We start from the raw sequence: 16,215 nt of genomic DNA, 5'->3' as shown, positions 1-16,215 counted from the left end.
TAAATGATATGAGGAATATGTCTTCTCTACATCTACATAACAATGCACATGTTGTATGTGATGCACCATACTAACAGCCTCATATACTCGGGCTCTCAGAATACTAAATCACTCATACTGTATATGGCCAATCCATCCCAAGGAAGATCTGTCCCAATATATATACATCAACTGACAGTCAGTCACTCATTATTGTATAGGGCCAATCCAGCCTAGGGGAAGTCATCCCAGGTATAAAGATTCGGGCAAGATCCATGCCTAGGGAAGATCCATCCCTCAATATAAATCAAATGCGCTCACTGGGGGTGTGTACAGACTCTAGAGGGACTTTTTCATCTCAAGCGCTATAATAAGCCAGATCCAAGCATAAATCAATAAAACGTGCTGCGGCGTGCAGCCCGATCCCATAACTGTCACTCACAATTAGGCCCTCGGCCTTACTCAATCATCAATCTCTCCAATCTCTCTCTCTCTCTCTCCCTCTCTCTCTCTCTCTCTCTCTCTTTCTCTTTCTCTCTCTCGGGCTCATAATGTCGTGAAACTAACCCAAAAATGAAGATATGATGTATTAATAAATAGAAACAGAGACTGAGAACTGTGTTAAAAAATATGACTGAGTACAAAATTTCAATGTAATCACTAAGTCAATAGCAAGAAATGGCCACTATAGGTCCCAACAGTACTAGCATATAGCCTAAACATGATTTCTAGCATTATTGGCAGCTCAATAACTTTATCACATGATGAAAACACGAATATCAACAAGATAAATCCACTATACAGTTCCATGGAATCGAGCATGCCACTGTTCTTACGGTGCACTCCCAAATGCCCACCACTTGGCATATGCATCATCTCAACACCAATTATATAACACATAATTCGGGGTTTCGAACCCTCAGAGCCAAGTTAGAAGTGTTACTTATCTCAATATGCACAAATCTCTACTCCAACACACCTTTGCCTCACAACACGACCTCTGAGTGCCTCGAATCTAGCCACAAACAATTTGATACAATCAACACGAGCTAAAGGAATCAATTCCATAAGAAAGTACTAAGATTTTAATCAAATGTCAAAAAGTCAACTCAAAAGTCGGCCCCCAGGCCCACTGTTGTGACCAAACACACACGCAACAAGTAATAAAGTGACTCAAAAGTCGAATGTCGAACCCACAGAAACTTTGATCAATCATTAATGAATCAAACTAAAATCAATTAATAGTCCAAGCTAATCAAGAGTGATGTTTTTCTATTAATCTACTATTGCAGAAATTTAACAGGTAATAACTAATTTATCTAGAATGCAAACGTGTATGCTGAGGTTTTAATTCAAAGGAGAGGAAGATTCTCGGTTTGTGGTTGGTTTATCAATCCTTTTAAGTTCAATAATCGCACTCGTTAGTTCAGATTATCTATGATTGCTAATTCACCAGATCATTCATATGAATAGCATGTTCCAACAATACAATTCGTTTATCCACAATATATCAATCCTATATTTCTATGGTATTGAGTCTATCAAGAACGAATATAATATGGTATTTAATTAAGCAAGACTGTTAGGTATATTCCTATGCTAATCGCGAAATCGTTCCCCGAGCCACGGGTTCAGAAACAAGCTCTCTTTAATTTTACTCTAATCTAAACATGGCTTTCCCAAGCATAGCATAGATAGTAGGGTGAAATGGTAGCTACAACAAGTCACAACTTAAAACTAAAATTAAAGAAACAATCACAAGATGATAATCCGAATTAATGAAGATGTAATTAATAAACGTTAATAATCAATGCAACAACAATCCTAGAAACTAGAGTGCATAGCCACTCATGTTCGTAGTAACAATTTTTCAAGTATTTTGCATAAACAAATTATAAAGAAAAGATGAAGGAATGAAGGACTCGATGATTTTCTCCTCCAAAAGTTGTTCCACGTGATGTTCTTGCCTCCAAATAATGTCCAACCCCTCAAAAATAGGTTTAGAACCCCTTTTATACATGTTGGAGACGTTTAGGGTTGAAATCCCCAAGTCCCAACCGAATTAGGATAAAATCCGCCCTTTGGCGTCTCGCTTGGCGCTTGGCGCCAACTAGGACAACAAACCTTTTGGTCTTCTATCTTTGGCATTTTAGTTGATGCCTAGCATCAACCTGGACAGTGAATATTTTAGCATGCTCTCAACGGCATTTTGGTTGGTTCCTAGTGCCAACCTGGGCACCAAACTTATACTTCCTCCGAATTCTTCCCTTTTTGACGTCAATTTGCATGCAAACTCCCCAAATTACTTCCAATTGGCTCCTACACATAAAAATACCATTATTAAGCTCAAGTCACAAATATTCATACTAAAGTTAACAAGATCGAGGCATAATGCAAGGCAAATTACATGCAAAAACATGAATTTTTAGCCAAACATCACCACCCCACACTTAAGCTCTTGCTCGTCCTCGAGCAACCAACAATTAACACTATTCTTGAGCACTTTACATTTACACATTTGAAGCACACTACACCATTGACCATGGTTGATAGAAACAATTAAACTGTAGCATATGCATTAAGAACACACTTCCCTTTAACTTTTGTCATTCTCAAAAATATTTAAGCAAAGACAACATGCTCAGAACGGTTCTAGCCTCAATAACTGACTCAATGACTAAATTCACTCATGGCTTGAACATCCAACATCCTCGAGAAGTCTAATAACGTTACCTATCCCTCATGAAACCATGTGCCCTCACAACAAGAACAAACGAGTGAGTTGTATCCACACATTCAAATCAAATTCTCAAATATATTTTAAAGACTCATATATATCAAAGAAAATCATTCACTATCACAAAAGAAGTCACGTGCATGCAATTGGTACCATAGGCTTTCCCTTAATGTAAATCTCTACTAATGTAGGCTTGCTCGATCTAAGATCAATTAGGACTTTTTCATAGTTGTAATGTGAGCTAAGGGACGGGAAGGATATATTTAGGAATAGTGGCCTAACCTCCCAAGCAATTTAACACATCAAATAATTAACTTCAAGCGCATAATCTTCAATTTCACAACTAAAATCATCCCCAATAACGTTCCCTCTTTCTTTAAGCACAACTTTACTTCATACCCACTAGCAAGAACAAGATGTCAATTCATTCATCTATATTTTTCCTTCTATTCTTTTTCAGATTTTTCTTCTTTACAATTTTTGCTAGTGGTGTATTCTTTTACAAAACAAGTGCACCTTTCTTCCTTTCATTGGTTCCACTCGAAAGCCACCCAAATTCCCTTCTTACTTTTTTTAGCGCTCATTTCACTATTAAAGTTCTTTAAGAGGTAAAAGGATATAAACAATGTCAATTAAGAAATAAAAAGTGTATAGGCTTGTAATGTGGGTGCCAAATAAAAGTCTATAAGCTCAAAATGGTTAACTAGGGATAGATCTTATGTGTGATACGCATTTAAGCTTGAAAAGATCAAAGACAGCCAAAAATCATTTTTCAAACCGAGTCTCACCTAAAATTTCGTTTCAATTCACATACCCTGCAAGTTCTAGACACAAGCACAATGACATGGACTACATAAAAATCTCACTTCACACATGGCATATTACTCACTAAGGACGGTTTCATTCCGACTCTCGAACTAAAGCAAGTATTCATGGAGCCACAAGATATTAAGCATTAAGCACAAAGTGAACATAAGTCAAGACTACGATACATAGGCATCATGAGACATGCAATCCAATTTATAGCGGCATCATGATCTGTTTCAAAACATAGGAAAAATACTACACATGCCAAAGTTTAAATATGTTACTATCAAACAAGTCAAGGGAGCCTAGGAATCTCATCCTTCTTCCTCCATTTTTTTCCGAAGTCCTACTGAAAAAAATAAAAATAAAACTACTACCTGGTTCAAATTACATCCCATGAAAAAGAACGGAGGTTCAAAGAAAAACCACGGGGGGATTATTACTACCTAAAGGAAACTAAAAGACTTATTTTTGGATTTTTGTTTAGACTTTAATCCGTCAAGAAAACTGTCTAGGAGATCCATCGTCGGGAAAAGTCCAATTTTTTTTACTTTTATCGATTTTTCTTATTTTCCACATTTAAAAAATTAAACTACTAAATACTACATAACTACGAAAACAAAAATAAGAAGCTAAAATCAAATAAGAAGTTAACATTTTTCCTAACATACTACTACTAATTATCTAGAGGAATTCTCCCACCCCATATTTAAAAGGAGCAGTGTCCCCAATGCACAAAAAAAGCAAAAAAATAAAAAGGGTGGAAAAGAAACTCCCTGAAAGGCCAAAGGCCGAAGCAATAGCGGCTCACATCTACTCAGAATTCCCCCAGATATAGTCCTTTGTGTTGGCACCCCACACTTAGTTCTCACCATCTAGCTCACTTTTGCACACTTTCTCTAGCTTTGCTCCCTATAATCAAATTTCTATAAAATAAAACGACATTTCAAAAATAATATAATAAAAAAATCAAACCTAAAACAATTCAGTAAAGATGAGTTGCCTCCTAACAAGTGCCTGATTTAATGTCGTGGTACGACACAGAATATCGTCTAATCATTGGCAAGTAACACCTTCGACTTCTGACAGCCAAAGTCACCTCCATAATAGTTCTTTACTCTGGGTCCGGTCACAAAGAACGTCCTCTCTCCACCTAAGACGCGCAGCTCAATTGCATCATGTGGAGTGACTCTCACTATCTCAAACGGGCCTGACCATCTCGATTTGAGCTTCCCCGGAAAGAGTCTCAACCTCGAATTGAACAAGAGAACCAATTGGCCTGGTTCGAACTCGTGATTGTGAATATGCTTATCATGCCAGCGCTTGGTCTTTTCTTTATATAATTTGTCATTCTCATACGCATGCAAGAAAACTCATCAAGCTCTTTCAATTGCAACAATCGTTTTTCACCCACTAATTCTGCATCAAAATTCAGCTTCTTTATCACTCAATAGGCCTCGTGCTCAAGTTCCACCAATAAATGGCATGCCTTCCCATAAACCAGCTTGTAAGGAGAGGTACCAATTGGCATTTTGTAGGTGGTTTGGTATGCCCATAGAGCACCATCAAGCTTTGCAGCCCAATCTTTCCTACTTGCACCAATCATCTTCTCCAGAATCTACTTTATCTCTTTATTTGACACCTCAACTTGTCCACTAGTCTGAGGATGGTAGGCGGTCGCAACCTTCTATTTGACCCTGTATTTCGCTAAGATATTGTCCAACAACTTGTTACAAAAATGAGAGCCTCCATCACTTATCATCACCCTCGGGGTGCCGAACCTTGTAAAGATATACTTTTTCACAATGTTAATGATGTTCGGCAAAAAATGCATATATTTACCCATTGTTATCTCATATTCTAGTACTTTTATTCGTCATTTGAGTATTAGTTATATTATTTTGTGCTTAATATTATATTTTAACTGTGTGGGAATAAAGTGGTATGAAGATCAAGAGATTTGGAACAAAATTGAATAAAACGCAGAAAAAAAGAAAGAAAATTAAATGAATTTAAAAAGGGGGGACACCCTTTGACTTTTTGTCCCCCAAGTTGAAGACAAACAAAAAATGAAGTCCAATTCAAAGCAAGCTAGGATGTTAAAAATTACAATCGCTCACTGCTTTCAGCGCCAGGACCGACGCTTGGCGCTGGCCAGGACGCTGGAGGCGGAAACTTTTTCTATTTCATTCGGGACAAGGTTATTTCGGCCTTACACGGTCCCTACTTGTATAAAAGGGGTCCTAAACCTATTTTGGAGGAGAAAAACGTTTTTTGAGAGTAAAATACAAGCACAGAGTCGTCATGGAAGCCGGAATTCATCAAGTTTCATCTTTCTTCCTCCAAACTTAGTAATTTTTATGTTTCTTTGTATGATTTGTTGTTTGGCGACAATGTCTATGTGGAGATAAACTTCACGTTCTAGGGTTGTGGTTCTTTCATGACTATTGTTATTCGGATATTGATTTTGATTTCTTAGTTTATCATATTGGTTTATTTATTCAATCCTGCACTTATTATTTGATTACTTGATCACCAATTGAATACTATCTATGAATCTAGAGTTGAATTCGAAAGTGGAAATTCTTGATTGCATATAGGATTGAGTAGAACAAGTTCTTGAACCTGGACATCGGGGAACGAATTCGCGGTTAGGATAGACATTACCTAATTGTCTTGCTTGGTTGATTTACAAGAATTATAAATGTGTTCTTGTTGATTCTAACTCCATAGACATATAGGCGTTAGGTTAGCTTGAATAGGCGGGTAAGAACTCGACAAATTCTTATGAGCAATATTAACTCTGTTAACCAGTAAACTAGATAAATTAGTTAGTCAATTCAATAGAAGAATGCAATATGATTGTTACATAGCCCATAACCCTAGATCGTTTTCATATTATTGATAACATTAAAATATGCTCTTCCTTTGTTCAAAGTTTATTATTTGATTTCTTTTTATTTTAATTAGTTTAGAATCAAATACTTCTAGGTTTAATTCTTGTTTAGATAATTAAGATAGTCTAATTTAGTTAATAGTTAATCACAAGTCCTCGTGCGATCGACATCCGACTTTTAGTCACTTTATTACTTGATGACAACGTATACTTGCGTGTGCGTTTGGCCGCAACAAGTTTTTGGTGCCGTTGCCGGGGACTTAGAAATTAACTATTCTACTAAATTAGACTTTTACTATTATCTTTACAAGTTTTTTTTTTCTTTGTAAATATTTTTAATTTTATAACTATTTGATTGATTTTTCTCTTAGTGTGTTTCTAATTCTCTCAGCATGACATCTGGGGATGAAGCATACAGAGATAAGGTTATTGATAAAGACGCATGATTGACGAAAGATTTTTATGGCCCTTATTTTTGGGCTTTTCATGACCTGACATCTTGAAAGTCTGAATTTGAATATGGGAGTAAGGGTTGGTATTGTGATGAACATTATCGATTAAGAGAATATTTGCAACGGCGTTGTTTGCTAACAACGTTGTTAAATGATTGGTCTAAGGATAGAGTTGATCTTGCATAAGAAATTGACAGGTTTAGCTTTGAGTACAAAGGTTGATGCATGTAACGCCCAACAATTTAGTGATAAGTTGTGTGAAGCTGAAAAAGATCTTCTAGACCAAATTGAGGAGCTAAAACGAGAATACCAATTATTAGACCAAAATATTATTAATGATGCCAAGGTTGACGAAGAGTGCAAAATTGAGGATGTCAAAAATAATGCAATTTTGGAGTTGGAGCATATTGGACCTCATTCTAAACACTTTTCAGCATTATGTTTAGTTGGCAACATGGGAATTGATCCAGTCGTTCATATGGAGGAGTCAATGAATGAGGAACAAAGTGTTTATATTCTGAAATTTGCCATACCAAGGAGGCAAAATGGCATTCCTCACTTAAGGGCCAAGAAGTGCAAGATGCGATATGTATTGCTTGGTTTTTTTAATTTTACACCACCGGCCCAAGAACGGGATACAAAAGTTGATGCAAAGTTGGGGGCGCAATTCATATCTTCAAAGTGGAAGGAAAAGTAGTACGAAAGTGATGGCGTCATGCCGCAACGTTAAATCAAGCGCTTGTTGGAAGGCAATCCAATTTTACTTTTCTTTTTTACTTTTGTTTATTTTTATTGTGCTATTTGTTTTTTGTAGCATTGTTTTTGAATCTTGTAGGAATAGGAGCATGAAGTCAAAGCCAATAGGCATGTGCAAAAGCGAGCAGGTGGTTGAAACTAAGTGTGAGGTACCCGCACAAGAGATCATACCGGGGAGAAGTTTGAGTATCCCGTGAGTTGCTAATTCTTTGGCCTTTGGCCTACCAGGGAGTTTCTTTTACCCTCTTATTATTTTCAGTGTGCATTGAGAACATTGCACAATTTTAAGTGTGGGGTGAGGAGATTGTCTAAGTGATTTTCTATTCTATCCTAGATTTGTTGTAGTACTTTTTCTTAGTGTAGTTACTTATGATAAAAAATAAGATAAAAAATTAAAAAATTAAAAAAAAATCAGAAAATTTGGACTTTTCCTGATGATGGATTTTGTGGACAGCTTTCTTGAGGGATTAAGGTCCAATAAAAAATAATCAAAAAATATTTTATTTTGTTTCTAGTTAGTTTTAGTTAGTCAATAATCCCCTGTAGTTTTTCTTTATGCATCGGTTCTTTTCCATGGGAAGTAACTTGAACCGGGTAATTTTTTTTATTTTTTTAGGATTAGATTAGTTTTTTTTTCTTTATTTTAGGAGTAGAAAAAGAGGGAGAAGAAAAACGTTTTGTGACTTGTTTGATACTAGTATATTTAGACCGGAGCTTGAGTAGTACTTTCCTCTGAATGCTTGAGTCATGAATAAAATTGCAAACTTTCTGACACTTAAGCTCAGGGTTGTGACTCTGTATAGAACTTATTTTTATGTTGTTGTTCGCTATGACCCTGTCTGTCGTAGAGTAGAATTGATCCATCTTGATTGATACTTGTGCCATGTGTGGTGAGGATTTCTTGCATATATTCCATGTTTTGCATCTTAGTCTAGAACTTGCCCTGCATGTTATTGAAGCGAAATAAAAGTGTTGCTCTGTTTAGAAGATGATAATAAGCTTTTTTTGATATGTCTTGTGAATTTTAGCCTTTTCAGATATTGTACCACTAGTTAGCCCTTTGAGCCTATAGCCTTTTGTTTGGAAGCTGTATTTTTAGCTTGATCCTTTTGTTGAATCCCTAGTTTTTGCACCCTGCCTCCTTGAGCATTGTTTCTTAGACCGTGATATTAATTGATAAATTTGAAGGATAGGATGGTTAAGTAAAAAAAAATGATGACCAATGATAGATGAAAGGTGATGAAAAGGCCTTCTTGAAAAGAATGTGACATGAAAAAGAAAAGAAAACAAAAGGGGAATGAAAAAAAATTGCTTTGAAAAAAAAATAAAAAAAAATTGAAACGTTCTTGATATGAGGGAAATACTTGTGAAACAATAGATGAAGAGATGGCTAAAAAATAAAAGTGAAGAGTAGAAAATAATTGATGGTGAAGTCTAAAAATGCAAAGTGCTTAGGGAAGTGTAAGTCACTATTATACAATTCTCCTACCCGTCCCTTAGCCAAAATTACAACCCATTAAAGTCCTATTTGATTATATTCGAGCATACGTAATTAGTAGAGATTTGTATAATGGTCAAGCCTATGGTTCTTTGTGCATACATGTGAATTCGTTTGTGAGTACGAGAGTTGTTCTTTGATGCTACGTCCATAAATTATATTCATTCTTTTATTTGAGTTTATGGACTATTTCTTCATGAGAGGGCACTTGTTTCATGATGGATAGGTGATGTTATTAGCTTTATTTGACAGAATAGGTGAGCGAGCTTAAATTTGGTGAGTTAGAGTCCCTTTCTAAGGTTAGGAGGTTAGAAGTTTGTTGTTTATTTGTGACTTATATATCTTGCACGATGATAAGTAAGTTTATATCTTATGGTTTGAGTTGCTATAGGACCTAATTGTTAGTATCTACCGAAGTGGTGGTGTTTTTAGGCTTGATTTATTGAGAGTAGTTTTAATGCTTACTCGAGGACGAGCAAGAATCTAAGTGTGGGGTGTTGATGTTTGGCAAAAAATGCATATATTTACCCATTGTTAACTCATATTCTAGTACTTTTAATCGTCATTTGAGTATTAGTTATATTATTTTGTGCTTAATATTATATTTTAATTGTGTAGGAATAAAGTGATGTGAAGATCAAAAGATTTTGAGCAAAATTGAATAAAATGCAGAAGAAAAAGAAAGTTAATTAAATGAATTAAAAAAGGGGGACACCCTTTATCTTTTTGTCCCCCAAATTGAAGACAAACAAAGAATGAAGTCCAATTCAAAGCAAGCTAGGACATTAAAAAATGCAAATCGCTCACTGCTTACAGCACCAGGATCGGCGCTTGGCGCTGGACTGGACGCTGGAGGCGAAAACTTTTCCTATTTCATTCGGGACAAGGTTATTTCGGGCCTACACGGTCCCAGCTCGTATAAAAGGGGTCCTAAACCTATTTTGGAGGAGAAAAATATTTTTTGAGAGTAAAATACAAGCACAAAGCTACCGTGGAGGCCGGAATTCATCAAGTTCCATCTTTCTTCCTCCAAACTTAGTAATTTTTATGTTTCTTTGTATAATTTATTATTTGGGAAAAATTTTATTTTGTATCTCATACAACTAACACTAGTTGTATGAGGTACTATTTTTGTCTCACAGTTTTCTGGACCCAGATTTTTGTGGACCCAGAAGTGTAAAATCGGGATCTACAAATTTGTGAGACAAAATGAGCCTCACACAACTAATGTCAGTTGTGCGAGACACACAATAAAACTTCTCGTTGTTTGGCTACCATGTCTATGTGGAGCTAAACTTCACGTTCTAGGGCTGTGGTTCTTTCATGACTATTGTTATTCGGATATTGATTTTGATTTCTTAGTTTATCATATTGGTTTATTTATTCAATCCTGTACTTAATTATTTGATTACTTGATCACTAATTGAATACTATCTACGAATCTAGAGTTGAACTAGAAAGTGAGAATTCTAGATTGCATATAGGATTGAGTAGAGCAAGTTCTTGAACCTGGGAATCAGGGAACGTATTCGCGGTTACGATAGACATGTACCTAATTGCCTCGCTTGGTTGATTTACCGGAATTATGAATGCGTTCTTGTTGATTCTAATTCCATAGACATATACGCGTTAGGTTAGCTTGAACAGGCGAGTAAGAATTCGACAGATTCTTATGAGCAATATTAACCATATCAACCAATAAACTAGATAAATTAGTTAGTCAATTCAATAGAAGAATGAAATATGATTGTTAGATAGCCCATAACCCTAGATCGTTTTCATAATATTGATAACATAAAAATTTGTTCTTCCTTTGTTCAAAGTTTATTATTTGATTTCTTTTTATTTTAATTAGTTTAGAATCAAATACTTTTAGATTTAATTCTTATTTAGATAATTAGGATAGTCTAATTTAGTTAATAGTTAATCACAAGTACTCGTGGAATCGACATCCGATTTTTAGTCACTTTATTACATGACGATCGCGTATACTTGCATATGCGTTTGGCCGCAATAGTTAACCACAACCTTGGCATCATTTGTAGGAAGAGCAATGGCCTCCACCCACTTCGACACATAGTCAATGGCCACCAGAATATACTTACACCCATTGGACGAGGTAAACGGACCCATAAAATCAATTCCCCACTCATCAAAAATTTCAACCTCCATAATTCCATGCAATGGCATCTCATGCCTTTTCGTAATTGTTCTTGTTCTCTGGAACTATCACACTTTTTCATGAACTCATAGTCATCTTTAAATAACCTAGGCCAATAGAAACTCGATTCCAACACCTTTGCTACCATTTTGTCACCCGCATGATGACCACCATAAGGCGACGCCTGACAGTCATGTAATATAGCATTTATTTCAGATTCGAACACACATTTTCTCATTAACTAATCGATACAAGATTTGAAAAGAAACGACTCATCCTACACATATGACCTTACGTTTTACAAAAACTTCTTTTTAGCATGAGGTTCAAGATCAGGTGGAAACTCTCCACTTGCCAGATAGTTCACAAAATCTGCATACCATGGCACCTCCCTAGCAGTAATGGCCAACAATTACTCATCCGGGAATGTTTCCTTGATGACATCACCCTCAGCTACATGATTCCGAGTTTCTAACCTAGACAAGTGATCATCCACTTGATTCTCTGTTCCTTTATGGTCTTAGATCTCCAAGTCAAATTCCTGCAAGAGTAAAACCCAACCGATTAGCCTTGGTTTAGCATCTTTCTTTTCAAACAAATACATGATGGCTACATGGTCTGTGTAGACGATGATTTTGGTGCCAACCAAATAGGCCCAAAATTTATCGAATGCCCACACTACAGCAAGAAACTCCTTTTCTATCACAGTATAATTTATCTGAGCAGGAGTGAGAGTCTTGTTTGCGTAGTAAATGGAGTGAAATATTTTCTCCTTCTCTGGCCCAATACGGTCCCAATTGCACAATCACTAGCGTCACACATCAGCTCAAATGGTTCTTTCCAGTCAGGAGCCACTATGATTGGTGCACTCACTAACTTCTCTTTCATCTCCTCGAATGGTTTAATACAAGCATCGTCAAACTTCAACGGCACATGCTTCTCTAACAACCTGGACAAAGGAGAGGAAATTTTTGAGAAATCCTTTATAAATCGGTGATAAAAACCTGCATGTCCTAGAATCCTAACTCCTTTCATTGAATTCGGTGGTGGCAACTTTTCAATTGCTTCCACGTTAGCCTTTTCAACTTCCAGTCCATCTTTGGACACCTTGTACCCTAGCATTATACCTTCACGTACCATAAAATGGCACTTTTCCCAATTTAGTACCAGGTTAGTTTCCTCACACCTAGCAAGCACTTTAGTAAGATTGGTTAAGCATTCATCAAAATAAGGACCAAACACAGAAAAATCATCCATAAAGACCTCCACAAATCGTTCCACCATATCGATGAAAATAGCCATCATACACCTTTGATAAGTCGCAGGTGCATTACATACCACCAATGGTATTCTCTTAAATGCATAAGTGTCATAAGGGAATGTAAAAATGGTATTTTCTTGATCTTCTGGGGCAATAGCAATCTTATTATACCCTAAATAGCCGTTAATAAAATAATATATTCCTGTTTGGATAACCTATCAAGTATTTGATCAATGAAGGGGAGGAGGAAGTGATCTTTTTATGTAGCATTATTCAACTTCCTATAATCTACGTAGATTCGCCAACCAGTCACAGTCCTAGTTGGGATTAATTCATTTTGTTCATTCACTACAACAGTCATGCCTCCCTTTTTAGGTACACATTGAACACCCACTTACTATCGGAGATAGAAAATATTGTACCTGCGTAGAGCCACTTAATCACTTTTTTTCTTACCACCTCTTTCATGATTGGATTTAAGCAAAGTTGATGCTCCACGCTAGGCTTGTGTCCCTCCTCCATGAGTATTTTGTGCATGCATAATGCAGGGCTAATACCCTTTTATGTCAAACATTGTCCAACCAATGGCTTGTTGTGCTCCCTTAGCACCCTTAAGAGCTTCTCTTCCTGCAATTTAGACAAATGAGACGAAACAATCACAGGTAAAGTGTTAGAACTTCCTAAGTATGCATAACGAAGATGAGATGGTAAGGGTTTAAGTTACATTTTTGGGGCCTCCTCGACTGAGGGTTTAGGGGACGGATTGATTGGCCTATCCAGAGGCTCAAACTGGGATCCTTCTCTTATGTATTCGCAAGATGCATCCAGAATTTGCAATATCTCCTCAACCTCTTCTTCAAGTTCCAAGTGATTGAACAACATCAATGCCTTTTCTAGTGCATCTTCAATAAACGCACTTGGCTCCATGGCTGGTTCATTTATATCTACCACAGAAGTCATGGCCAAGTCCTCGTAATGACAAGGCAACTGAATGGCTCGATATACATTGAAGACTGCTTCTTCATTGTCCACCCTCAAGATTATCTTACCTTCCTGGACTTTGATAATTGCATCTCTAGTGGCCAAGAAAGGTCGTTCCAAGATGATAGGAACTAACTCATCAGCCTCGTAATCCAGGATGATAAAATCTGCAGGGAAAATAAACTTCCCAATCTGCAGCAAGACATCCTCAATTACCCTCTTAGGATAAACATAAGATCTATCAGTTAACTGTAGCATCAGCGTGGGTGGGTCTCGGTGCTCCTAAGCCCAATTGTTTGAACACTGACAATGGCATTAGGTTAATACTTGCACCCCAATCACACAATGCTCTACCCACATCCATATCACCAATCCTCATGAGGATGGTAAAACTACCCGGATCCTTGAGCTTTTGTGCAAGCTTATGTTGAATCCTGGAAGTTGTTGCGATCAAAACACTCACGCAAGTGTACGCGATCAACAAATAATATAGTAATAAGCAATGTATTGTTCCCACGAGGAACTATGATCAACTTATCGACTGATGCAAACTCACACAATTATCAATTCAAGCTAATTCATCATAAAATACATAAATAACTAATTTACACTTTAACTAGTAATCAAACAATAATACAACGCAAAGTTACTATGCCACTTATGCAATTTTCTTTTAACAATTAATAAAAGAGATATTCCAGGGTCATGGGCTTGCTAGATATCATGCTGCGCTTTTAGCTTAAGAAAGATTTATTGAATTATCTGGGTTATTGATTATAGGGTTAATAATGCCCATAAGAATCTGTCGAATTCCTATGCGCCTATTCAGGTTAAATTAATACCTATATTTCTATGGCATTAATATTAACTCAAATGCATTTACAATTCCTATTTTTCAACCAAACAAGGCAATTAAGTATATTTCTTTCTTAATCGCTAATCTTTCACCCGATGCCCAGGATCAAGATCTTGTTCTATTTGATTCTATATGCAATCAAGAATTTCCTTTTTCAAGTGTAACTCAAGATTTATTAATAGTATTTCACGGTTAGCTATGCAGTAAAATAATTAACAATAGAGTAAAATAAACAACCCATAACGATAAATTCAAGATCATCAATTTAAGCTTGAAACAACATAATCATCTAACACCCATGACCCTAGAATATTTGGATTTTTAGCCACTCATATTCATACAAATATTAACACTATAAGTCTTAAACATAAAATAAATAGATACTAGAAGAAAGTTAAGAAAAACTCTTTTAATCCTTGCTCCAAAGTGTTGATCCTTTTGATTTTTGATACTTAAAGATGAATCACCTCTTCTTCTTCTCTATAAAATCAGGTCTGGTCCATCAATAATGGCTGCTTTACCCATTTTAATCGTGTAAGAATGTGTTTTGACAATTATGCCCTTTTAGGACCAAAATAGAATAGTTCTGCGATTTTTACACGTTCGCGGCGCCCCCTGCGACGTGTACATGGATTGGTCAGGCAGAATACAATTTAACTGAGTAGAACAAATTTTTGCTGGAAATGCAACACCCGCGGCACCCCCACGTGGCCCGCCCTGCGGCATGGCAATGCAATTTTCTGCGCTGCCTCATTTTTTTTTTGTTTTTCTATCCGGGCTTGCTATGCGACCCCCAAACATGATCCCGACATGATTTATTTAGTTTTTACTCAGACTTTAAAGCCCCAAATTAATCAAATTCATCCCAAATTTAATTCTTAAGTCGGAATCTCTTCCTGCAAGGCATACAATTCATTATTACTTAAGCTCAAACCTTTGTAAAATGCAATAATTAAAGTGTTGTTACAACGACTAAAACACGAGTTTTTAGCCTATGATTAGAAGTGCACACTTAAATCATTGCTTGTCCTCGAGCAATTATCATAAACTTCACATAAGGACGACGACCTTTTTATCAAACAATTTCTTTAACAACACATGCCGACACTTAAGTACCAACTCATAATATTTCAACCTCAAGACATGACTCACAAGTGCCACGCATTTTCATAACTTTCTTACTTACTCTAACACAAGGGTCAAAACTTTCTCTTGCTTTTACAAATCATGTGCCCTCCCACAACTAATATAGACTAGTTCCTCTCAAAATAATATTCAAGAATATTTAGGAACTCAAAATAGGAAGAATTAGCTTACTCTCAAAATTGAAATTCATGTGCAATAGATGACATACCATATGTTTGCCCCTAGTGTAATACTCTACTAATTGAGCTTATTCAATCAAGGATCAAATAGGACTTTGATTGGTTGTAATGCAAGCTGGGGAAGGGTGTGATAAATATAAAATGTAGTAGCTACACCTCTTTGAGCACTTCCATACATACACCAATTCATTTCATAATTTCAGCATTACTCTTATGTTAAACCATCTCCAACCTTTTTGAGGTTTTACATAATAACAACAAATTCCATTCTCTTTAAGCACCATACTCTACTATATATGTATTTATTTTATATAAACCAACAAATCTCTTCTCAACTTTAACAACATTAAAACAACACTAAGTGCTCATGAGAGATAGAGGTTCAAACAACTGATATATTTACATAAATTGGTAAGGTTTGTAATGTGGATGCCAAAGAAATAGGATTAACAGCTCAAAAGGTTTGACTAAGATATATACAACTAGGTGGGAACAATTATAAAACT

This window comes from Nicotiana tabacum, chromosome 8 (assembly GCF_000715075.1).
Source record: "Nicotiana tabacum cultivar K326 chromosome 8, ASM71507v2, whole genome shotgun sequence".
NCBI lineage: Eukaryota > Viridiplantae > Streptophyta > Magnoliopsida > Solanales > Solanaceae > Nicotiana > Nicotiana tabacum.
The sequence above is the reverse complement of the archived record's forward strand: the minus strand, read 5'-3'. Positions refer to the sequence as shown.